General features: G+C 40.3%; 1 pseudogene; it reads right to left on the bottom strand.

Annotated features, from left to right (window-relative positions):
* Positions 1-5820: 5820 nt before the first annotated feature.
* Positions 5821-20223, bottom strand: LOC148773763 (mitochondrial intermembrane space import and assembly protein 40 pseudogene; annotated as a pseudogene).
* Positions 20224-24400: the final 4177 nt, after the last annotated feature.

Below are 24400 nucleotides of genomic sequence, written 5' to 3'. Positions count from 1 at the left end.
AGAATAGGCACATTCTGGAAATGAAAAGATCTCAACTTTACTAAACCCTAGAGTTCCAGTGAGGGAAGGCAGCAAGACCAGACTTGGACAGAAAGATGAATGCCAGGATGGACAGGCATTATGAACAGGTATTTTAAAGAAATGTGGGGTTTATCTGAATGGCACAGGAAGTCTTTGTTATGGTCTTTTTGATGTGTCAACTTGGCAAGGCTAATAGTCCCCAGTTATTCACTCAAACATAGCCTAGGTGTTGCTAGATTAGACTGTGAAGGTATTTTGTAAATGAGATTAAAGTTCATAATCAGTTGATTTAAGTAAGGGAGATTACACTAGACAATCTGAGTGGGCATGGTTCAGTTGAAGGCCACAGAAGCAGAACCAAGTCTATGAAGAAGAAATTCTGCTTATAGACAGTAAGTAGCTTCAGGCTATACCTGAGAATTCCACCCTGCACTTTATAACAGCCTGCCCTATGGAGTTTGGACTTATCCGGCTGGCTTCAACCCATGTAAACCAATTCCTTACAATAAATCTACTACTGGTTCTGTTGCTGTGGGTGAACCCTAATATGTCATTAAAGGATTAAAACATGTCGTGACCATCAAACTTGTGATTTTAAAAGTACTATATCTGAATGTAGAGGGATTTGAAAGGGAGTAATACTTAAGCCAAATAGAAGTTTCAGAAGGAGGCTTTTGAAACTGTCCAGGTTAAAGAAAATGGTCCCTTCATCAAGATAATAGGAGTACAGATGAGAGAAGCAACAGATTTAGGATATTTTGGAAGTAAAATACACAAGACTCAATTTTTTGGTTTGATGTAGCAAGTGAGGGAGAAGTACTCAAGGAAAATTCCTGGGTTTCTGGCTAGGGTGACTAGGTAGCTGGGGGTATCATTAACTGAGATAAAGGAGCACTGGAAGAGGAACAGGTTGTGATGATACAAGTGAGGATCACAAGTTGAGTTTTAGACATTGATACATCCAAGAGGTGGTGTCCAAGAAGCACTTAGAGATATGAGTCTGAAGCTCAAGAGAGCCTTTGGCTACAGTTATAAATTTGGGGGTCACCTTTACATAAAGGTGATCTGAGGCTACAGGATTAGATGAGATTGTAAAGGAGAACGGGTGGAGTTGAGGACTTGGCACAGAGACCTTATTTAAGTGACAAACAGAGAAAGAGAATCTAAGAAGTAGTGCAGCAAATGACAGAAAGGAAGCTGAGAAAAATGGCAATGGAAGCCAAGAACACAGAAGCTTCTGGAAGGAGGCAGTGGTCAGTCATTTCAAAACCAGTCAAAAGGTTAGGAAAACTACAAATTTTTATTGAATTTGGACATAAGGAGCCTATGACTGGTGAGAGCAGTTCTAGTAGAGTGATGGAGTCCAAAACCAAACTGTGGTGGGCTAAGGGGTGAGTGGAACTTGAGGGACAGAGGCAGACAGATGGCAGAACTCTTTCAAGAAGTTTAGATATGAAGGGGAAAGGAGAAGACAGACAGGAAGAAGAGGTGGAGTCAAGGGAGTCTTTTTTTAAAGATGAGTAGTAGGAGCAACAGTTCACTGCTGACAGAGGCAGTTCCAATGCAGAGGTTAAAGACAGAGAAGATAGGGAATTACTGATAGATCAGTGAAAGAAAGACCAACAATACAGGTAGACAGAGGAGATGAGGAAATAATGGGTTTATAAGCTTTTAAATATCAGCTTACCTTTTTCTTCCCTTTTTACTGTGAAGTAAGGTGCAAGATTATTTACTGAAAACGAGGCGGGGAAAGAAAGTGAGAGTGTATGTGTTTTGGAGAAAATCTGAAAAGGTCTGAAATTAGCACAGTGGGGAATGGGATACAGAGGTGGGTAAGAGAGCACAGCAGGGAGTGACAAAATGCTGACAGGGCAGGTGAGGCTGGTGACACTGCATTTACAGTGATATAAATCTACTCGGTAGTGTGATTTTCCCCAGCAATCTTGATACACCTGAAGACAAGATGGACAGGTAAAATCACCTGGGCCTGGGAATCTGCCAGATAGATGTGAACGAAAGGCAGCAAAGCAAGAGAGCTTGTAATATTGATAAGGAAATGAATATCATGTGAAAGAATAAAATCTAAGTGGTGTTCCAGCTTAGAGATGGAAATGGGAACCAGTGGATAGCAATAAGCTTGGGGAAAAGCAGAAGGGTCAAAGGACTAGAATAGAAGATATTAGCCAGGAATAAGCTAATAACAGTATGATTTCATAGTTGTAGCTATTTTGGATGATGACACACAGTGAGGAGAGGCAAACAGACACAAGGATAAAAACGAATATTTACTTAGAATTTAATAAATTCTTAGCACTGTGCTAAGCATTTGGCATGCATTGTCCCCATACAGTTCCTACAACTATCAATTAAGAATGATTATTGTCCCCAACATTGTCCTGGTAGAGTCAGTGAGATGTCTAGAAAGGACAGAAGAGCAGTGAGGACAGTGAGCAGCGTCCTACTGAAAGGCTTCCGAGGAAGCAGTCTCCTTGGTGGGGGAACAGATTTTGGTAAACTAGACTGTAACATTTTTAAGAGGCTGAGGATGTAGTTTATTCCTTCTAGACTGGTTGTTCTGACAGGCACAGTGGGCGGATTTAGAAGAAAGGGAGGAATGAGAGTTTGGAATGAGAAGGGAATGAGAAGCCCAGAGGAACATTAGGATAAGAGAACACTGCGAGGGCATCCAGCTTAGACAAGTGAGGGAGTTACATCATGGGTAGTGTGACAAGGAAAATGGACGTGAGGCCACATGGATTTAGAATTTAGAAGAAACCTTCAAACAAAACCATCCAGCCCCTGGTTTTAGCTCCTCTCTCATTCTTTCTCTACAGACAACAATTTAAGTAACTTAAATTCTCAGACTGTAATAACAGTCAAGACTGATTGACTGTTTACTACATGTTAGACACATCCGTCCGTTCCGTTCAGTCGCTCAGTCGTGTCCGACTCTTTGCGACCCCATGGACTGTAGCCTACCAGGCTTCTCCGTCCATTGTATGTATTAATTCTGAAAGAGATGGGAATACCAGACCACCTGACCTGCCTCCTGAGAAATCTGTATGCAGGTCAGGAAGCAGCAGTTAGAACTAGACATGGAACAACAGACTGGTTCCAATTAGGAAAAGGAGTGCGTCAAGGCTGCATATTGTCACCCTGCTTATTTAATTTATATGCAGAGTACATCATGAGAAACACTGGGCTGGATGAAGCACAAGCTGGAATCAAGATTGCTGGGAGAAATATCAATAACCTCAGATATGCAGATGACACCACCCTTATGGCAGAAAGTGAAGAACTAAAGAGCCTCTTGATGAAAATTAAAGAGGAGAGTGAAAAAGTTGGCTTAAAGCTCAACATTCAGAAAACTAAGATCATGGCATCCAGTCCCATCAATTCATGGCAAATAGATGGAGAAATAGTGGAAACAGTGGTAGACTTTACTTTTTGGGCTCCAAAATCACTGTAGATGGTGACTGTAGCCATGAAATTATAAGACGCTTACAGCTTGAAAGAAAAGTTACAACTAACCTAGACAGCACATTAAAAAGCAGAGATATTACTTTGCCAACAAAGTTCCGTCTAGTCAAGGCTATGGTTTTTCCAGTGGTCATGTATGGATGTGAGAGTTGCTCAGATGTGTGGAGCAGTCTTTCGGACTCTGTGGGAGAGGGCGAGGGTGGAATAATTTGGGAGAATGGATTGAAACATGTATATTATCATATGTGAAATGAATCTGATGTGGTTGGGGTCTCCCCACTTCAAAACTGTGGATTTAACAGGCCGTTCCTTCCGGAAGTGTATAAATTAGCCTGGGATAGAAACTGCACGCTGAATTTACTAATTAAGAAATGAGAAATCAGAACTATAAAGGTTGTATAGAAATACAAGAAACTATTCTTAAGTAATCTTTTACAACTTTGAACAGAGTTACAGATTTTACCATTTGTTATAAACTGGTACATATAATTTAACCAGAACCAAAATAAAATTAGTATTGTGTGAATTCTGAAGCACTTTCAACATGTTGTAGGAATAATGTGGACTTTCTTGAGTTTTACACATTCATAAGTGAACGGTCTGTATCTCATGCCTTTGTTGGTTTTCTGTGAGCTGTAGTTTCTGGAAAGTGAGCAGCTCTCATTCCTGTAACTCTTGTAATCCAGTCATTCGTGTGCCTCCTTCATGAGGATTCAGTACGGCTGTTGTGCTGTTATCCCTCTGATAGGAACTCTAACTCGGTGTAAAGCCCCAAAGTTCTGTTACTTATTTTTATTTTATATTGTACTATATTTTATTTACAGTGTTGTGTTTGTTTCAGCTGTATAGCAAAGTGATACCGTCATATATATATATATATATGAATTAACAAAAGCAGGTCCCGTCTTTTGATGGGATGCTCATGGTTTATAACATAAATGACATTATTTTGAGAGAGGGATAACTTAGGTATGGCATTGGGTTTTTTTTCTTTTTGCTGCTTGAGGCAGTTGTAAAATAACTTAATGTAGCTTTTTACAACTGTGTATTCTATAGTATTTTTTTCATTTGGTGAAATTTTAACTGCTAATGTTTTTGGCATTGTGCTTTGTACCATTTATTAAATAAAAAATTAAAAAAAAGAGAGAGTTAGACTATAAAGAAAGCTGAGCAATGAAGAATTGATGCTTTTGAACTATGGTGTTGGAGAAGACTCTTGAGAATCCCTTGGACTGCAAGGAGATCCAACCAGTCCATTCTAAAGGAAATGAGTCCTGAATGTTCATTGGAAGGACTGATGTTGAAGTCGAAACTCCAATCCTTTGGCCACCTGATGCGAAGAGCTGACTCATTTGAAAAGACCCTGATTCTGGGAAAGATTGAGGGTGGAAGGAGAAGGGGACGACAGAGGATGAGATGGTTGGATAGCATCACCGACTCTATGGACATGAGTTTGAGTAAACTCTGGGAGTTGGTGATGGACAGGGAGGCCGGGCATGCTGCAGTCCATGGGGTGGCAAAGAATTGGACACGACTGAGTGACTGAACTGAAACTGATGTATTAATTTATTTAATCCTTACAACAACACTATGAGGTATGGATCATCTCCATCATACATAGAAACCAAAATCACTAGTATCCGGTACAGCTTTTTTTTTTTTAAATCATGTTTTCCTTTTAACTGACAGCATTTCCTTTCTCGGCTCCTACTCAGGTAATGATTAGGTCCCCACCTCTCGGACGAATTGCATCTGCATGGGCTGAGACAGAGCCAGTGTGAACATGGACCCAGCCAGAGCTTTTGTGCTTTAACAGGCACAGCAAAAACCAGCCTTTCTTTTCATTTACAAAGGGATTCACTCAGAGGGCCCAAAGCTCTCCTTTCCAACCTCAGAAAACCTGGAGCTCAACACAAAACTGGAAACCAGAAGGAAATGGCAATGAAGCACAGTCCTTCCTCAAATACTCAGGGTCTGCTGAAGTAGCCCGCTTCTGCTACAAGGAATGGCCTCACTCCAGCATTTTTAAGAGAAAACATTTTGCTTCTATTTCACTTTCCAAGCGGGTATAAAATCTACTAAAAGGAATACGAAGAATCAAAATAAGTAAGCTCACTCACAAGAGACACTCCCCGATAATGATTTCTGGTTGCTGAGAATATTCAGCCCATTATTTCAAAGTGGCAAAATTCAGAACAATCTGAGAAGAGAATTCAAAAGCAGCAGCTACATTCGCTGACAGGCTCATGTGAGACACACACACCTACAACCCCCCTCCCCCATTTTTCGGTGTACACGGGAAAGGGCCAAGGCCTCCGATCAGCACAATAACTTATTTTGTACATTACAGTGCACAGAACAACAGAGGGAAAGACACTTTCTTGAAAGGTTCATCTGGGCTCTGAAGAAGGCTGGAGCCCAGCGCCCCAGGCCCATCATTAGCTCCACCTGCTCCTTTTCGGCTGCACTGGCCTCAGAGGCAGCTGCTTCCTGTAAGTGATCTGCTGGCTTCTCCTCTTCCTCTGCCTCCTACTGGGGAGAGAGGGCTGGATACTTCTGCACGCACTCCTGCATGGCCCAGAACTGATCTGCACAGTCCGACTTCCTGACATCCTCCTTGCTGTAGTGGAAGCAGGAAAAGGCTGCCTTCAACGGCTCCTCACACGGGTCTCGCTGGCCATCCCCTCAAGACTCAGGCAGTTCCGGCTGATGTCTACATTCGGCAGAATCAGTCCATGCTCCTCCTGTGGATGTTTGGCGTCGTCAGCCACCAGCTGCGAGTTGCTTGAGTTTCATGGTCTTCTTTGGTCACAAATATGATTTGATCCTTCACTTCCTGCCGACAGTAGGCTGTGATGCAGCGGTGGAGTCCTCACGCGTCCCTGGTAGAGCTTTAACTTGAGCCCTGCTTACTGACTCTGGAGCCCCAAAGCTTACCAAGTTGTTATTCTTTCTGCTTGAGCAGGCTGTCATTTCTCTCTCTACAATTCTTCCCTAAATTGTATACTTTCTCTAGCAGAAGAAGGTCTCTCCATACTTTTAATGTATAAATTTCTCTTAAAGGTTAATGTATGACAGATTATGACAATATCAATACATCCAAATCTTAAACTTTTAACAATATACTGTATAAGTAGATTTTGAAATAAAGACAGTTCACCTTGGAATTTATTCAAGAGATCTTACAAAGATACCCCTTACTCACGAAAGTATAAAAGTGGAAGTTGTTCAGTCATGTCCGACTCTTTGTGACCCCATGGACTATACAGTCCATGAAGTTCTTCAGGCCAGAATACTGGAGTAGGTAGCCATTCCCTTCTCCAGGGGATAGCCCAAAGATCACATTTTAGCACAGATTTGGTGTGTTTAAAAAAATTATATGTCACCCAATAACTTTATTCTGTCCTCAGGGTATAAACTAGACTTTGATATTTTTTCCTGAGGACAAAAAAATAAGTTACTGTCAGTCTTGACATTTTAAATTCTGTAACAGACAATGTCTTGGGTTTTGTTTTGGCTCCATACATTTTAATGTATTTAACAGCAACAACAAAGCAGCTTTTCTTTTAATAGTTATTTATATTTATTTATTTTGCTGCACCAGGTCTCAGTTGCAGCACACAGGATCTTCAGTCTTCATTATAGCATGCAGGATTTCGTTTTGTTTTGTTTAGTTGCAGTATGCAGGATCTTCAGTTGCAGCATGTAAACTCTTAGTTGAGGCATGTAGGATCCAGTTTCCTGAACAGGAATTGAACCCAGGCCACCTGCATTGAGGGTGTGGAGTCTTAGTCACTGGACCACCAGGGAAGTTCCCCAAAGTAGCATTCATACTTAATAAGGGCTTCCCTGGTGGCTCAGCTGATAAAGAACCTGCCTTCGAATGCAGGAGACACGAGATGCAGGTTCAATCTTAGGGTCAGGAAGATGTCCTGGAGAAGGAAATGGCAACCCGGTTCACTGTTCTTGCCTGGAGAATCCCATGGTGGGCTACAGTCCACAGGATCGCAGAATCAGACATGATTGAGTGTGCATGCATACATACTTGTAAAATAAGCAGAAATCCCATTATCAAAATCCTCATTTTCTGTTATTTAGCAGCTTTAAAATATCAAAGCACAGTACAGTGTTTTCCTTTCTCCAAGGGGGATATGTTCCAAGAACCCCAGTGGATGCCTGAAACCACAGAACCCTACATATGCTATATTTTTCCCCTATCATACTTACCCAACTTAAAGTATAATTTATAAATTAAGCACAGTAAGATATTAACAATAACTAACAGTATAGAGCAATTACAACCATATTCTGTAATAAAACTTATGTGAATGTGATCTCTCTCTGAAAATACCTTATTGTTCAAATTTAATGCCTTTTCCATCTTAACTAAGCATTTATCGTGCACTGATTATTGGCCATAATTTTAGCAACCTGAGGTGTGCCTGCAAAATTAGCACAAATTTATTCTTCCTTCTTCACAATTTCATGGGTACAAGACACACTCTTACCATACATCTTAGAAACTTCAGCGTACAACGTCTTTTCTTTCCTTAGCATGTCAAGAATTTTCATCTTTTCATTTAAAGGAAGCACTTTATGACATCTGTTAGGCATATCAGAATTGCCAGCATCACTACTCTTTGTGCTTTGGGCCATTATCACGGAAAGTAAGGGTTACCTGAATACAAGCACAGCGATACCTTGACAGTCAGTCTGATAACCAAGACAGCTACTGAGGGACTAAGAAATGGGTTACACTGGACAAAGGGGTGATTCTCATCCCAGAAGGGCAGAAAGGTATGGCGAGAGAGGCCATCACACCCCTCAGACCAACGAGTAACTTAAAATTAATCGTTTACTTCTGAAATGTTGCATTTAATATTTTCAGACTGGGGTTGACTTTTGGTAACTGAAACCACAAAAGTGAAACTGTGGATAAAGGGGGACTACCGTTATCTGTGTATAGAATGCAAGAAGTAATAAAAAGTAAAGATTCAGCAAAAAATAAACCACATTTGGATTCTAAATATCTTAATGGTGATTTAGCAATCAGACTTTAAGTGGGTGGCATTTTCAAGGAAACTAAAGGACTTAAATAAAAGTGTGGTGTGAGGCTTCACACTTCATGAAGGTAACTACAATAGGAAAACTTAAAATTGAAGTGTTTATATACCAATTATTTTTGAACTCTTCAGTAAGGTCTTTGTAATATTCACTAAAAGACATTCTTCAGAAACTAAAAAAAAAAAAAATAGATGCCATATTAGCTAAATATTTGGAGCAGAGATAATATTATGTCTGCTATTGTTCTGGAATAGTTACCTACTCTAGTATTCTTGCCTGGAGAATTCCCATGGACAGGAGCCTGGCCAGCTACAGTCCATGGGGTCGCAAAGAGTCAGACCTGACTGAGAAACTAACACTTTCATCATAAATTTAGGTTTGTTTCATTGTATTCTAGCATTTATTCTTCAACCAAATACCTGGGGATGTGATCATATATTTTCCTAATTAAGCTATGTTTAACTGGATACTTAAATTATTTCAGTTGATTAAATCACACTTAATATTCAAAAAGTACCTAAGAACAATACTCTTTTCTTTGAAGAAGTATTTGGTGATATGATAGTTTTTATGACTTTAATTTCCTATATCAAGCTGTTTTGCAAACTAGAACATTTTATCTTTAAAACACAGGCAAGGATATACAGTGCAGGAAAAAGTGTTCTTCATCATCCCTGTTCCCCTCATTACTGTCAAAATCTTTAATACCATGTTCTCTAAGAAAACATCTGTGTACTATTATAAAGTAAGTTCTTGGGTTCCAGGAAAAGTATCTCCAGCCTTCATCTCAAAATGGAGAAATAGTAAAAGCTAATGTTCCAGGAATATACTTTTCTAACATTATTAGATGCTAAAACAAAAGTATTAATAAAAAAAAGTGTTTATTTAAACACTGGAAAACCTACTAATCCAGATCTCCTGGAACATGACATACCTGCTACCTGTCCTGAATAATATATATTGCCTTTTCTCCATCTTGTACTTCAAAGTCAAGCTGAACTATCCTAGGAGATTCGTGAGATTGAGCTTGAAGGGTTCTTGGGACCTGGCAGAACTAACCCTGAAATATGAGACTTTGTAATTCTCCTATTGTCAGCCACAAGTGGTCAGGGTCATTCCAAGTCTTCAGAGGACCTCCCAGGTGCTTTTTGTGCCATATCACCTAGATAGATAGATAGACAAAGGTATCTAAATGTATCTGATGGGACTGTTGTTTTTGTTTTTTAAATCAAGCTACCCTCAAAGGACTGACGATGAAGCTTCAATACTTTGGCCACTTGACGTGAAGAGCTGACTCATTCGAAAAGACCCTGATGCTGGGAAAGACTGAGGGCAGGAGGAGAAAAGGGGAGGCGGCAGAGGATGAGATGGCTGGATGATGAGATGGTTGGATGGCATCACCAACTCAATGGACATGAATGTGAGCAAACTCCAGGAGACAGTGAAGGACAGAGAAGCCTGGTGTGCCAGAGCCCATGAAGTCACAAAGAGTCGGACAGGACTTAGCAACTGAACAACAACAACGCTCAAAAAGAAAGATATTTGATACTATAAGGCAGTTCTTTACTTTCACTAACCAAAAGGAACACCAGTGAAGCAGTCTAAATAATGGTTTTTTCAAAAAGGAATCTTAGCATGGGTAATAAAGTGGAAAGTCCTGGGTTTCAGTTACTAGTTCTGACACTCACTAGATGTGAGATTTTAGCAAGTCTCTTTGTCTCTGACAGATTCTTTTTTCATTTGTGAAATAAGCAAGATAATCACACTTAACCTACCAACCTACAGGATTTTTGTAGGGCCAAACTAGTTAATAAACATATAATAAAATTACTCTATAAATTCTAAAGCAGTTTCTTGATGTCAGACAGTCATGATATTAACAATACCATTGGGTGAAGTCGGCATTCACGTCAACACAATGAGTGACAGTGGGTGGCTAGTTTTCTCACACTCCCTTTGCATTCCCCGTTCCTCCAGACATAGTAAAATCTGGTTTCTGCAGAATAGGACTTAATTTGAGTTACTGGGAAACAAAGCAATTAGCCCAGACAGGATACAGCTGAAGATTTGTGCGAAAGAATGATGAGATGCTTGATCGTGAGCAGGTGTTCTCCCTAGATTATCTAACCTGCAGTTGATTAAATTTGGAAAATACGGCTTGTTCCCAAGTGAGTAAACCTTGGGGTCTTAGCTTTTCGATATTGGGAAGGCCTCAAGAAGGCCCTGTAGGACGGAGTCAGGGAGATTTTCCAAGTATTAGGGGCCTGGATGGAACTCTTATCTTGAAGAAGTCTTGTTACCACACACAAGCCGTTTGCCTGAAGTAACAACAGGATAACTCCAGTCAGTGCCTGACTAGTCAGGAATATAAAAATGTGCAGAGATGCCCTGAGGGCTTGCCGCAGGGAATGCTGGGAAAATAGGAATGCTGGGATGGTGCGGGGCAGGCCGGGAAGGGAAGGTGCAGTGCATTCTGGGAAAGGCCGGGGGGAGGGCCGGGGCAGAGGGACGTGTTGGGAAGTTGCCATGCTGACCTTGAGAGGAAGGACGGAATGGAGGGCTATGGGACCGTTCTGGAATAGAGACTGCTAAGGAGCTGCAGTGTTCATTTATCACAGAAGTGAAGTTACCCTAGTAGTGTTCATTTTAGAGCTGATTTCGCCAGACAAGACAGCTTAGATCGTTTCCAACTAGCCTCTCTTCTCCACAGATGTGTTTCTTCCTTTGGGTTTCCCTACCCTAGTACCTCAGTTTGGTCGAGATGGGCGAAAAGGGACTTTGCTGTGGCCTCTTCCCGTTGTTCCAAGTGTTAATGATCCCCACCTGTACTGACATCCTCATTCTGGCTGTTTAAAGCCTTCTCTGCCTTGGACTCTAATTTTTTTCCGTACTGCGGGGAGAAATGTCTCTGAAGTTTTACTTTTCCACTCGAAATGGATAGAACAGGCCCTCAAAAGTTTCCAAAATCATACTTTAAGTCCCAGTGTAAGTTTTTTTCATTTTAGACAAATTCATTTTATGATTGCATTAATTTGAGACAGAGCCCCAACCCTATTTGAGTGGATTATAGATGAAATCCTATTAAATAGAACTCTATTGGACCTGATTGCAATATGCAAACAAATTGGAATACAACTTCTGGGTCATTTTGAACATGACAAAAGCTAAAGGATTTAACTTTTTTTTTTCTAGTGCTTATTCCCTCTGAACTCTCAGGTGAGATTATCTTTACTCTCTTTTTCATATGTAACCCAATCTAGTTCGTTCAAAATTTAGGACAATTAGATCCATCTGAGCAGGGTGACCATTGCAATCCAGTTAGCGTTTTCTTTCTCTTCTAATGTTTTCTTAAAATCTGATTTAAAATATTCTGTTAAGTGTAGTTTGGTATACTTATAAAATATTTCTTGCTTTCCCTTTCCTCTTTGTGATTTGTGGGAAGGATTGTCTTTAAGTTAAAAGCACTTAGAGTTGCTTTTTGAAAATTACAAAATATAGCAGAAGAGTTGAAGGGAATAATTCAAGTTAATAAGAAGAAAATAATCATTAAAAAAGTATTAAGTACATCAATAGGTAAATTATATTATGGATTATGTCTAATACTATACTGTAAATATAATAAAGAACATCTTTATAATCATAGCAATCATCTATTAAAAGTCTACCAGTTCTGTCATTTTAAACTAACATTTTTAAATGGAATTAAAACCTTTACTTTGGAATCACCATTTCATGGATAAAAATATAGACATAAATATAGAGTATAAATTACTTCAGTGTTAAGTTTTACTGCAATATATCTCTTCAACTTTACATATCTTATTTCTTCTTTGCAATGCAACTTATTTCTATATTTGTTATTGATTTTTTTCTTAATCACGATGAAAATTATATGAATTTTATAAAAAAATATTTTGAAAAGCCCAAAAATGTGTAATATAAAACATAACACCCTTCCACAATAAAGGTTCCCTCCCTCACTCAGAAATAACTACCCTTGGCTGATTGATGCTTTATCCTCCAGATTCTTTATCATATGTATACTAACATATGTTATTATTTTAAAATAAAATTATACTTCAAAAATTATTCTGTCATTTTATTTTTCCACTAAATCAGTCTCAGATAGCTGTGTTAACATTTGTATACTTGATTCTTTTTGAAAGCCTATATAGTATTCCTTGTGTGGATGTACCATAATTTATAAAGCCAACCCCTTGGTCTTGGATATATTGGCTGCGTCAGATTTCTCATTACAGTTCTTTACTGTATCCTTTTTCCTTTCCATTGCAAATCACCACTACCCCAAATTTGGTGTTTACTAGTGACCCAGGACTACTTTATTCCTTTTTCACTTAGCCTATTTTCCAAAAGTTTTTCTGACTTTAGATCTTGTCCTTTCCTTTTGAATTTTGTCTTTTTATTCTTTTTTTTCCATTAGGAACAAAGATCTTCTTATACAAAAAAAATCTCTCCTCTCTGGTACCAGTGTGCTCTCCTCACACTCTTTCCAACCCCAGTGGTGAAGAGAAAAAAGTGCTGAATATCAGGTTTCTGATAAGAAACCAGGGGCTGTTACCAGCAGGGAGCCTTGTCAAGATTTCCCTCATTCTGAGCACTCCATTCCCACGTGAACGACAATGAATGGAGGTTTCACCCGCCCACCCCACATTGTTCAAGTTGTCCTTTGCCCTTTCTGTCAAATCTTGGCACCCAGGAGACAGCAGAACATGTACTGAATTCAACCCTGGCGAGCCACGGATCAATATCACTTGACTCTTCTTACCCATTAGTTGTTCTCTTTCTATGCCTGACGTGGAGTGAGGCCTATGCTATTCTTTGTCATGGCCCCTGCTCAGCTGGCCCAGCTAACCCCTATAGGGTGGGATGGCTCTCTCCATCCCCTAGGCAGAATGCCACAGGCAGAGAGTAGAACCAGGACAAAATCCAAGGTTCAGTCTTAGGACACAGGTTCTCTTGCTGCTTTAGCTGCAGGCTCGGAGACTGTGGAGAAAGTTAGTATGTTTTATCTTTTTGTGATCTTGGTTATCAAATACCAGTTAAGAATATTAACTATCCACTCAATTCACAGAATACTATGAATATGGAAATCTATAAAGTACTTTGAAAATAAGATTCCAAAGAAATAGTTTATTATTTTAAGTCTCTTCTTTTTTTTGTACCTATATTTTAATTGACTTCCTTTGTTTATATCTGCAACTCATTTTTGGTTTTCCTATAATTCATACCTATCCCTCCCCATGAGTTAGTTTTTATTTATGAAACACAGTGTATTTATATTTCCAATGTGATCTTCTTTCAGCAGAGATTTTTGTGTTTTTTGTTTTTGAGGGAGTATGGGGTGGGTTCAGAGAGGGAGAAAGTCATGGCTGTTGTAATTATTTTAAGCTAAAATTTTTTTGTTCCTCCTGTTACTTTTATATTTGAAACATTCTCTGGAATTTTTATATGATTATTAAGGCCTTAATTTTAAGTGGCAACATTCAAACAAGCATAAAAACTTTATAGGGAGACTAAATTCCTGTCTGATAGTAAGTTAAGTGCTTAGAAAATGAGACTAATTCTTCTAAGCCATAGATAAGTTGGTCAGAAAAAAACAAAACCCTAAACCAACTCGGTGTTTGAGTGACTCTGGGCCAATGTCTTAATCTCTCCATATCTGAAACTTCCAACTATAGCACTGGTGGAACTTTGGTGCCAAAGCCAATTGCCTTCTAATTATCAGATGACATATTGCAGGATGGTCTAAATCTAAATGACAGTGAAGACACCTTAGGAGAAAGTTGTCTTAATGCTTTCCAGATTTAAAATAAACATTTTAGGAGTTTAAATGGGATGAAATTTCAGAAAATTGCAGCTCTCATCTCCTGTCATAGTTTATGTTAGAAGAAAAGGATGAGAAATTGTTTTAACTGTCATGAAAATCTTTTTTTTCAATCGTAGAAAAACAGCCTTGGCTATGTATGTGTTCTTTTTCCCCTTTGTTAAAAATAGTCCATTTCTAAGCATATATTACTATCACTTCCTCTCTAATTTAGTTCTTCCTTCCTGAATACATTTTAATACCATGTCAACATATTCCAACAATAAATTATTTTTTTGGCCTTTGATTCTTAAGGAAGGGGGGAAAGGCAAATTTGTCCTTTATTTATAAGCATATAACTTCTAATAAATTATACACAATCTCATAATTCATCTCAGTCTGAATAATCAAGATCATCTGAGTTTTCAAACATAACACTTCACTGTAATAAAAGAGAGCCCAGTGACTCAACATGCAGAACTATACAGTAGTGACTATTATATTGCTGATTAAAGTGATTATAATCTAACATTCCCACCGAGCATTTCATGTTTGCTGTACAAACTACAGAGACTCAGACCATTAAGAGGAAGAAAGGACCTTAGGATCTGTGACGAGTATCAAGAGACTGCCAGTGTCCCAAGCTTACATCTCCAGTAAACTATGGAAACCTCCTATCTACTGAACTGGAAGATAACACAGCATTAAAGATTCCAGAAGGGAGTTGAGTGTGAACAGTGCTAATCACTAGGATAAGGTTCCAAATGACTATACGGCTTTAAGGAGGAAATCTGAAATGAGTGGTACCAACAAAACAATTAATTACATGTGAAATTATACATGAAGCCTTCACATAATGAAGGGTTGAGAAAGTCAGCCTCTAATATTCTTTAATGAAAGGAGGATCTTATGAAATGTTGGCTGAGTCATGGGCTAAGCTGAATGGCCTGCTAACTGGTTAGGTCATCTGAGGCAGTGATGCTTCTGCCTTTGTATTTACATTGGTCTAATTTGGCTTAGTTAGCCTGGACCCTCCATAATGTTACCAGCATGTCTAGGAATTAGGAACCGGAGGCATGGACAGGACCTGCCAGAATGACCTCTTCCCCCTCCCATTCCCCCAGCCCCTGCTTTCTCCACGACCTGCCAAAATCTATATTCAGCGTATCTAAAAATCCAATGACTCCAGAACATGGACAGAGCCTTCATGAAGAGCGTGAGATTGGGAGTTAGACCTCGCTCAGAATTCCAGCTCAGCTATTCACCAGTTGAGTGATCTCAGTCAAGACATTTAATTTTTCTGAACATCATTTTCCTTATCTGAGTATCTGAATAATGAGGACAAAAATATCTACTTCACAGAGTGACCACAAAGAGTATTTATTTTAGCTCAGTGCCTGGAGTACAGCCTCTAGAAGAATGTACCAGTATTATTACTGTTAAGTTTCCTGATCGGCCTTTATAATGTCTACTATCCTGCACGTACACACACAGTTGCCACACAGGCAACCAGTCACGCTTATGTAATGGAACTTCAGTAAGCACTCTGAGCCAGTGAGGCTCAGGTGGGCTTCCCTGGTGACAATATTCCATGTGTTACGCACAGGCACCAGGGAAATAACGCATGTAAGAACTCTGGGGAGAGAGGACCTTGGGAACTCCATATTCAGTGATTTCCTGGATTCTGCCCTATGCTCTTCTTTCCTTGGCTGCTTTTAACCTGTATATTTTCCCCAAAATGAGCTATAACCATGAGTATAACCACTTTTCAGTTTGTTTTTTGAGTCCTGCTAGCAAATTATCGTACCTGAGGAGAAATGTGTTCCTGCTAACTCTGCAGTTTCCCAATCTCCCAAGGAGTTAGCGCTAAACTTCAGCAATATCATAAATGTGATTTTTTTAAAGTGGTACTTTTTCCTCATCTACTATGTATGCCTGTGTGTGTATACATTTGCGTGTCTGTGTATGTAATCCAGCTAACACACATATACCCGCTCCTCAATGGAACAGTGCTTTCAATGCTGGGAAAGAGAGAATCTCTTAAAAAAGGAAATTTTGGAAGCATCTTAATATTTTGTACTCCAAATTTTGAAAGTAGATCTTTATAAACTTAGAAAAATATGGGAAAATGAGCATCAACTACTTAACAGAAGTAATCTAGGTGAAGTAGGGAGAGAGATGATGACAGCATTGCCATTTATTCTCTATAAATAACTGTTAAGTGGTACGATTAAGAGTCATTTTTATGTTTTTTTGAATTCTTCGAATTAATGAAAAATAAGAGTATTCTGGGCAAATTTAGAAATGTATATGTATAAAAAATTTATGTATATTAGGAATTCAGAAATATAAGAATTTCACACTTATTATTTTATGGTCACAGGAAACAGAAAACAATTTATTTCACTTATACACATAGTCTTGTTACAGAGAAGAAAAAGAGAGTGATCAAATCTTTTAAGCATAAAACCTTTTCTATCAGTATAAAATTCTGTGAAGGAAATATAATGAAAAATAAGATGTCAAGGAGAAAAAGGAGTGATATTAAGTATCCCACTGTAAAAGACAAGCTCATTTTGGAATTTTTAAATGCTGATGGCTATCAAACCCCTACGATATTTTGTATTTAATTATATTTATTTAAAAGAACGATATAAATTTTATTTTTAAAATTTCAGTATTTACAGTATGGCAGAAGTACATTTCTTTAGTTATTTAAACTTTTGTTGAATAATTTTGTACATAAACTTAAAAGTTTGTGGAGGGTGTATATGATTTAAAAAATATTTTAGGCGTACACGAGTGAAAGGTTTGGCCATTCACATTCGGGGATCAGTGGGAAAATGCAATACTATTTAATCTAAGCCAAGGATACTCTGCCACCTAGTGGCTTACAAATTTTATGCTCAGTCGAGTCCTATTCTTTGCTACTCCATGGACTGTAGCCCGCCAGGCTCTTCGGTCCATGGGATTCTCCAGGCAAGAATATTGAAGTAGTTTGCCATGCCCTCCTCCAGGGAATCTTCCAGACCCAGGGATCAAACCCGCGTCTCCCCCGAGTCTCCTGCATCTCCTGAATTGCAGGCGGATTCTTTACCCGCTGAGCCACCTGGGCTTTGAAATTTTACTTCTTCTTCTTCTTCAGTCGCTCAGTCGTGTCCGACTCTCCGCGACCCCATGAATCACAGCACGCCAGGCCTCCCTGTCCATCACCAACTCCCGGAGTTCACTCAAACTCATGTCCACAGAGTCGGTGATGCCATCCAGCCATCTCATTCTCTGTCGTCCCCTTCTCCTCCCGCCCCCAACCTTTCCCAGCATCAGAGTCTTTTCCAGTGAGTCAGCTCGTCGCATGAGGTGGCCAAAGTATTGCAGTTTCAGCTTTAGCATCAGTCCTTCCAGTGAACACCCAGGATTGATCTCCTTCAGAATGGACTGGTAGGAATAAAAACCCTTTCTCAGGTCAGGCAAGATGAAGAACTGATTCATAATACACAGAATCAGGGAGATGAATTACTTGATGGCAAAATATGATACAGAGAAGAAAGCCAGAAAATTATCACTGGTAGTTTTTTATGAGGTAGGAAAATTTGTAAAATCTCTCATCTAAGATCAGCTAATATCAGAAATACTTAAAATGCTAGTTCATATAGCTTTCATTTGTGAACTTGATAAAACCAACTTTTCTCTGTTGTTTTATTGTGGAGAAACAGAAAAAAAATTTGATCAATTTCTGTGCACTGTGGAAAATTAAAATTACCAAAGATTCCCTACTTTATTGAAAAAATATATATGTAATTCTTATCACTTGCTTTCAATGCCTGTTGACTAATGCTGTTTTAATTTGTAAATATTTCTGTAAAAAATAAGTGAAAACAAAGAAGTATGGACTTTGTCACAGTAAATCAAGTAACTATATTTCTTACTTCTGGAAAATCATTCTCAAAATTATAACATAATAGAACTTTAAATTTATAGGATATGTCATTTGAATTTGTATGTTTTCTCCTACCATAGTCTCTAGATAATTTGGAATAAGCAGAAGGAAAATTGTATGTCTTTGAGAAGTAGCGTTACAATCTTCAATATTCAGACGGAACTACAGATGACTTCAGAACTCACCATCACATTAACAAAAGTGCCTGTTGACATGTATTTCTATGATGTCTCTATCCAAAAATATTTCTACTTTAATTCTGTAAATAATGACTGGTTTTTGTAATTCCCTTAGAGGAGAAAGGAACTGTACAAACAAGTAGGATATCCACCTTCATTAAATACCTGAAAGTGGTCAAGAGTGAGAGAATATCAGATTGAAACACATTTGCCAGACTGACTTCTATTCTAGTTAAAGTGGAAGTGGGGCTGATCTTCTCTCGTTACAAAATCTAAAATGATCGCTTCATGTCTCAGGATGAAAGGAGGATATGAAATCAGAAAGTCAGAAATCCAGCATAAGCTTTTTTCTCTGTTTCACTCATTTTAAATGATTTTTTTTTTCCTTTCGGTTCCTTGCTTTACCTTGGTTAATTTTTCTATTGTTTGGATTTCTTAATGAAAACAAGAACTCTCTTCTAGAAGTTGGTGGTCGATTTTTGGTTTATTTGCTTTGTGTTTGGGGCTTGCATTATGGATGGGTCTTAAAAGAAAAAGCCCAATTTATTTAGACATATTATGTTAAGAAAATGGTGTCTTAATATATGTGTATATACAGCGATACATACAATGTGTGAATGTAAACAAGTTTTAAAGGTATAGCTCAGCACTAAATGGAGCTAACATTGCAAAAATACACCTGCAAAAGTAACTGAGCAAATTCTGAGGAAGAGGAACGAAGATGACCGGTCCTACCAGATACAAAACATAAAGGTACTGTAAGTAAAAGCCACGCCTCACGTGACTAGACACCTTAGCAGCCGTAACAAAGTACACGTGCAGTACGTGTGGAGATTAGTGCATGACAGCATTAGCACTGTTGAGTGAAAAAAGCAAAGCGTAAAACATACATTGGCACATATCCATTTGTGTGTGTGTTGCTATATAAAGGGGATGATGTTTAAAAAATTTTAGTAGATTCTTCTCTTTTGTCTTTCTGAGTACAGGCCTAGGACACCTAAGGTATCTACTTGCCCAGGATCTCCTTCCAGGGGTAGATCCTTTTGTGACTTAACCGATTATACTTAATCTTCCTCTTTTTCCAAAGGAGCAGATATTCCCATTATAGATGCTGTGGAAATGTCTGACACTTTCCTAGTCTTCCTTTCAGTTGTGGGTATCCATGTGACATGGTTATAGATAATATGAAATACAGAGAAATCTATTGAAACTGCTTCTGGAAAGACTTTTGTTTTTTTTTTTACATGACAAAAAGGAGAGACATGGAGAGATGTTTCTCCACTATGAAAGCCCTCCCGTCTCTTGCCTTTCAGCAGGGCTATCTGAAGTGATGTCCAGAGCAACTGCAGCTACCCTGCGACCTTGAGGTGAGAAACCTAAAGGTAAGACATCAGCATGCTGACAATGGCAGAGCACAAGGTCTGCCCCCTGAATGGCATTATAGACTTGCCAAACCAACTCTGGGCCCTTTAACCCTCAAAGTTTCTGTCTTGTAAGTTTATCAAATGCCTTCATTGTTTAAGCCGCATTTAGTTGGATATTCTCACTTGTGGCCAAAATCATTCTAACATCTATGATATGGACGAGAATGTCTACAGAATGACTGAGGTAATGTGCCATGACTGATAATAAAAAACAGAATTGTGTTGAGAAAAGGGTGATTCAAACTCCCTCACCTGTTCCTCAAATATATCAGCACCCAAGGCCAGAGGACCCATGTGTATTAGGTCCCCACACAGTGAAGAAGTTAGCGTGTTTGTTGGGGCAGTCAGACCACGTGTTTGTCTTTTAATAAATGGCCTCTGCAGGGTGGGGAGGAGGTTAGACAAGCTCGGGTGACAGTGAGGGCAGGAGGAGAAGCTGCACCCCTTCCACAATTCTCTGCCTGGGAGGTGCCACCTCACCGGGTGCCCCATTCCAACCTGGCACAGCCACACCAGGACAAACGTCACCGTGCTCGTGGTCAGGTGGAAGGTCTGACGCCAGGTTTAGCTTTGCCAACCTGTCCTTGGGTCTCACGTGCTGACAGGCTCCAGAGGTAACTGAGAACCTGGCTGGCCAGCCACGCTGAAGTAGCTGCCAGGCAAGGGCGACCTGCTAAGGGGAAGGCTGCAGAAAGAAGGCTGAGCGGGGTCCATGGGCCTGTCAGACAAACCCAGAGGGGCCACACGGCCATCAGAGGCTGGACAGCGCTCACCTCGGCCCAGGGCAGCCACCAGGAACCATGCCCCAACAGCAGACCCCTGACCCTCCACTGAGGTCTGAAGGTTAGCCCTGACCAGAGGAGTGAAGCGCGAGGCCCAGAATGGCCCAGAGGCAGGGACCCAGAGGCCAGTAGACGCACACGAAGTGGACCCGAGCGTATCGGCTGAAGGTCTCATAAGCTGCTTGACCCTCATCCTGAAAGGGGCAGGGCAAAGGACAGGTTCTAGGGAGACTGATCATTCTCATCAAAGTCAGCCTGAAACCTCTTCTAAATGAGCAGCTTAAACTACCAGGTAGACTAGGGCTTAAATGAAATTGGATCCTGGATTTTTTTTTTTTTTTTTTTTTGCTGTTATCCCATGGGTGGTGGAGAGGTGGGGCCAGGGAGGGTACAGAGGAAGGCCTGATTCATTATAGGCAAAAACAAAAAGCATACGTTTCAGTAATATGAGCTAGATGTATGACCTTGCTACACACAGTATTTCATTAAAAGACCTAGAAGAGTGGCCCTGGGGGAGAGGAGCTGGGAGTCTGGGAGTGTAAAAGGGACGTTTACTTTCCTCTGAATACTTTTTGCAGTCTGATTATCTTTCTGTGCCTATATTACTTTTTCAATTAAAAAATAAAAGAGTGCTCAGTAAAAAAAACTAGTGAAAGTAAATGGTATGGGACTTCCCTGGCTGTCCAGGGGTTAAGACTCCATGTTCCCATTGCAGGGGGCATGGGTTTGATCCCTGATTGAGGAACTAAGATCCCACGTGCTGTGCAGCGTGGCCCTCACCAAAAAAGTAAATGGCATGAAAACTGTAAATAGATAGTAGATAACTCATCATTCTTTCTCATAGAAATATTTTTTAAAAGCCATAGTGGACCAGCCAAGAGATTATATAACATGAAAATCACACCTAGCAGGTAAAACTAAACTAGAGGTGAAGGAGGGCACCATAAACCCTCATCGAGTCACCAGGGCACAGGGAGGGACTCCTGTTTGCCACGCACTAAGCTGGACAGTCGCCAGCTGGAGTGGGTACCTCTAACCTCACAGGCTAGGGTGGAGGAGAGATAGCAGGGTCAGCAGCATCAGTGAACTTGGACACCCTCTCTTTTGGCTTAATCAGGGCAGCCACATACTAGCTGGTAACTCTGGGTAAGTTACTTAACGTTTCTTTGCCTCAATATCCTCATATGTCAATTGAGAATAATAAGACTAATACAGTCCTTAGGGTAGCTAAGGACTGTAGGAAGTCCTTAGGATTCAGGGTAAAGCACTCAGAATTGTTCTTGGCATGAAGTTAGCATCTGCTGTCACGGCTACTTCTGGAACTGATTGGGGGTTGGGGTGGAAGGTGCTCAGTCTTCCACTTTCTAAGCTCACAGAAGTACCAGATCTTGGGGTCTGCCATTACCCCAAGCAGTAGCCTCCTAACTGGCCTTCATGCCTCCAGTCCACCCACCTCCGCCCTGGACGCCTGCATGCTGCTGGGTGTATGATGCTTCTAAACTGCAAATGTGATCATCTCACTTCCCTGTTCAAAATCCATCACTTTCCATTGATTTATTTTCTTATTTATTTATGGCTGCTCGGGGTTCTTCGTTGCTGTGAGCAGGCTTTCTCTAGTTGCAGCAAGTGGGGGCTTGTCTCTAATTGCAGTGCATGAGCTTAGTTGCCCCGAGGCAGGTAGAATCTTCCTGGACCAGGGATCAAACCTGTGTGCCCTGAACTGGCAGGTGGTTTCTTAATCGCTGGACCACCAGGGAAGTCCACTCCCCACTGATTTCAGAGTAAATCTTACACCTTTTGGTTTAGCACGCCGGGTCTCGCATCATCTGGGTGTGGGTTCCTCACTAGCCTCCTCTCCTGTCACTCCCACATTGACCCTCTATCTCAGCCACTCGAAACCAGATGTCAGTTCTAAAATGTGGTGTGTGTTTTCTTTCCTCCACTTCTCTTCACGTGCTGTTCCTGAAATACTCTCCCTAGCCTCTTCTTTTTCTAGTAAGTGCATTCTCATCCTCTAAATTCAGTTTGTGTCACCTCGTCCAGGAAGCCCTCTTGGGTCATCCCATTTGATTTGGATGCCCTCCTCTGTGTTCCCATAACTCTTTCATAAAGCCCATTCAGTTCAGTTCAGTCGCTCAGTCGTGTCCGACTCTTTGCGACCCCATGAATCACAGCACACCCATTACGTGCTCTATTATAATTGTGTCTAAATTGTAAATTGCTTAAACACTGAATGCATTTTTGGCTTGGTCTATTTATGTTGGATTTTCAAACTGTATTTTATTTTTCCAATTAATTGAGCATGTTCATCTAGAGTTCAGGGTGACTGTGCCCCCAATGGCACCTGCTATCTATCTCTCCAGGTAAGGGGCCTGGAGGCAGGAGCAGGGTCCTGTCCCCTCTTCTCAGAGCCAGGAGCTGCCTGGCTTCACTGTCCCCTCTCTGTCACACTAGGCCATCTCCTCCCTTCTCTTGGCCAAGCTACTGCCTCCCCAGGAAATGAAATATTGGGGTCCCCCTGCTCCTGGGCCCCCACAGCTCTACATGTTATTTCCTTGGTCATTCATGGACACAACAGGTGAGGTGGGGTGATGGGGATGACCCTCATCATGGACACTGCACTTAACCCAAGTCCTCCGCTATATTGACTGGGGCCGGATTGAGGGGTGGGGGAGGGTGCTGATCCCAGCAGAAAAGAACCTTCTGGGTGATTCTGGTGACAGGGACAGGGACTCAGCAGTGCTAAGCCCTCTTGATGGCTTGTATTACTTTGCTGAGCATCTCAATCTACAGTACTAGTTACAGAGCAGTATTTTACAAATGTTACCGTGCATGAATCCTTAAATTAACTTCCATAAATGTACACGTGATCCTCCTTAGTGTAGATATTCTGCAGTCCAGTTTGGGATACTTTTTTGTTCAAAGAATGTTATTTGGTCTGTTGGAACCTTACAGAACAAGGTATTATAAAGACATAATATTTTCCTACATTTTAGACAACTGTGATCATTTATTTGTACATATAGGAACCAAGTTCCATATCAGTAATGCAAACTGACAAGGTCATAAAGTAGTATGAAGTGTGAACCAGTTTCCCATTTAACGAGGATTTCTGAAGTCATTTTCACTGTGCCTTAGAGGCCTCTGTGAGGAAATCACAGTAAAATATTGGGGATGATGTTTTATCCTCAAATCCTAACAAGTGAAATGCTGTGTTTATGTTAGGAAGAAAATGCCAGAATGGACTGTAACTTCACACTTAGAGAAGAACTCCTACCTTCCAGTCATAAACAAAACCAAAAGCATCAAGCAAGAGGTCCCTCCCAGAGCAGGTTTCAGTCGTCTTTCACACCAGCCAAGGGACATGCTTGATATATCACAGGGCCCCGGCTCAAGCGAGGTTTGGAATTTCCTTTCCTGGTTCTAGCTCTTGGAGACCAAAACAATAATCCCTCAGGGTCGAATACACTGTCAAGCTTGACATCACTTTGGGCTGGAAATCTCTGGACTTTTGTCCCCATGATTCAAAACCAGTGCAGGTATGAAGACTGAAAATCATGCTGACAAGTAAATTAGGGAAAATGAAATATGAATAAAAAGCAAGGTGAGGAAGATTCTCTGTGTCCCTCTTCAAACAAAACCCACATATAATCCAAGACTGTGTGGTACACTCCTTGACAAACGTTCTG

This window comes from Moschus berezovskii, chromosome 26, assembly GCF_049115385.1.
Source record: "Moschus berezovskii isolate FMDL1 chromosome 26, NW_MosBer_1.0, whole genome shotgun sequence".
In the NCBI taxonomy this organism is placed as follows: Eukaryota; Metazoa; Chordata; class Mammalia; order Artiodactyla; family Moschidae; genus Moschus; species Moschus berezovskii.
This window is presented reverse-complemented; position numbering and strand designations above follow the sequence as displayed.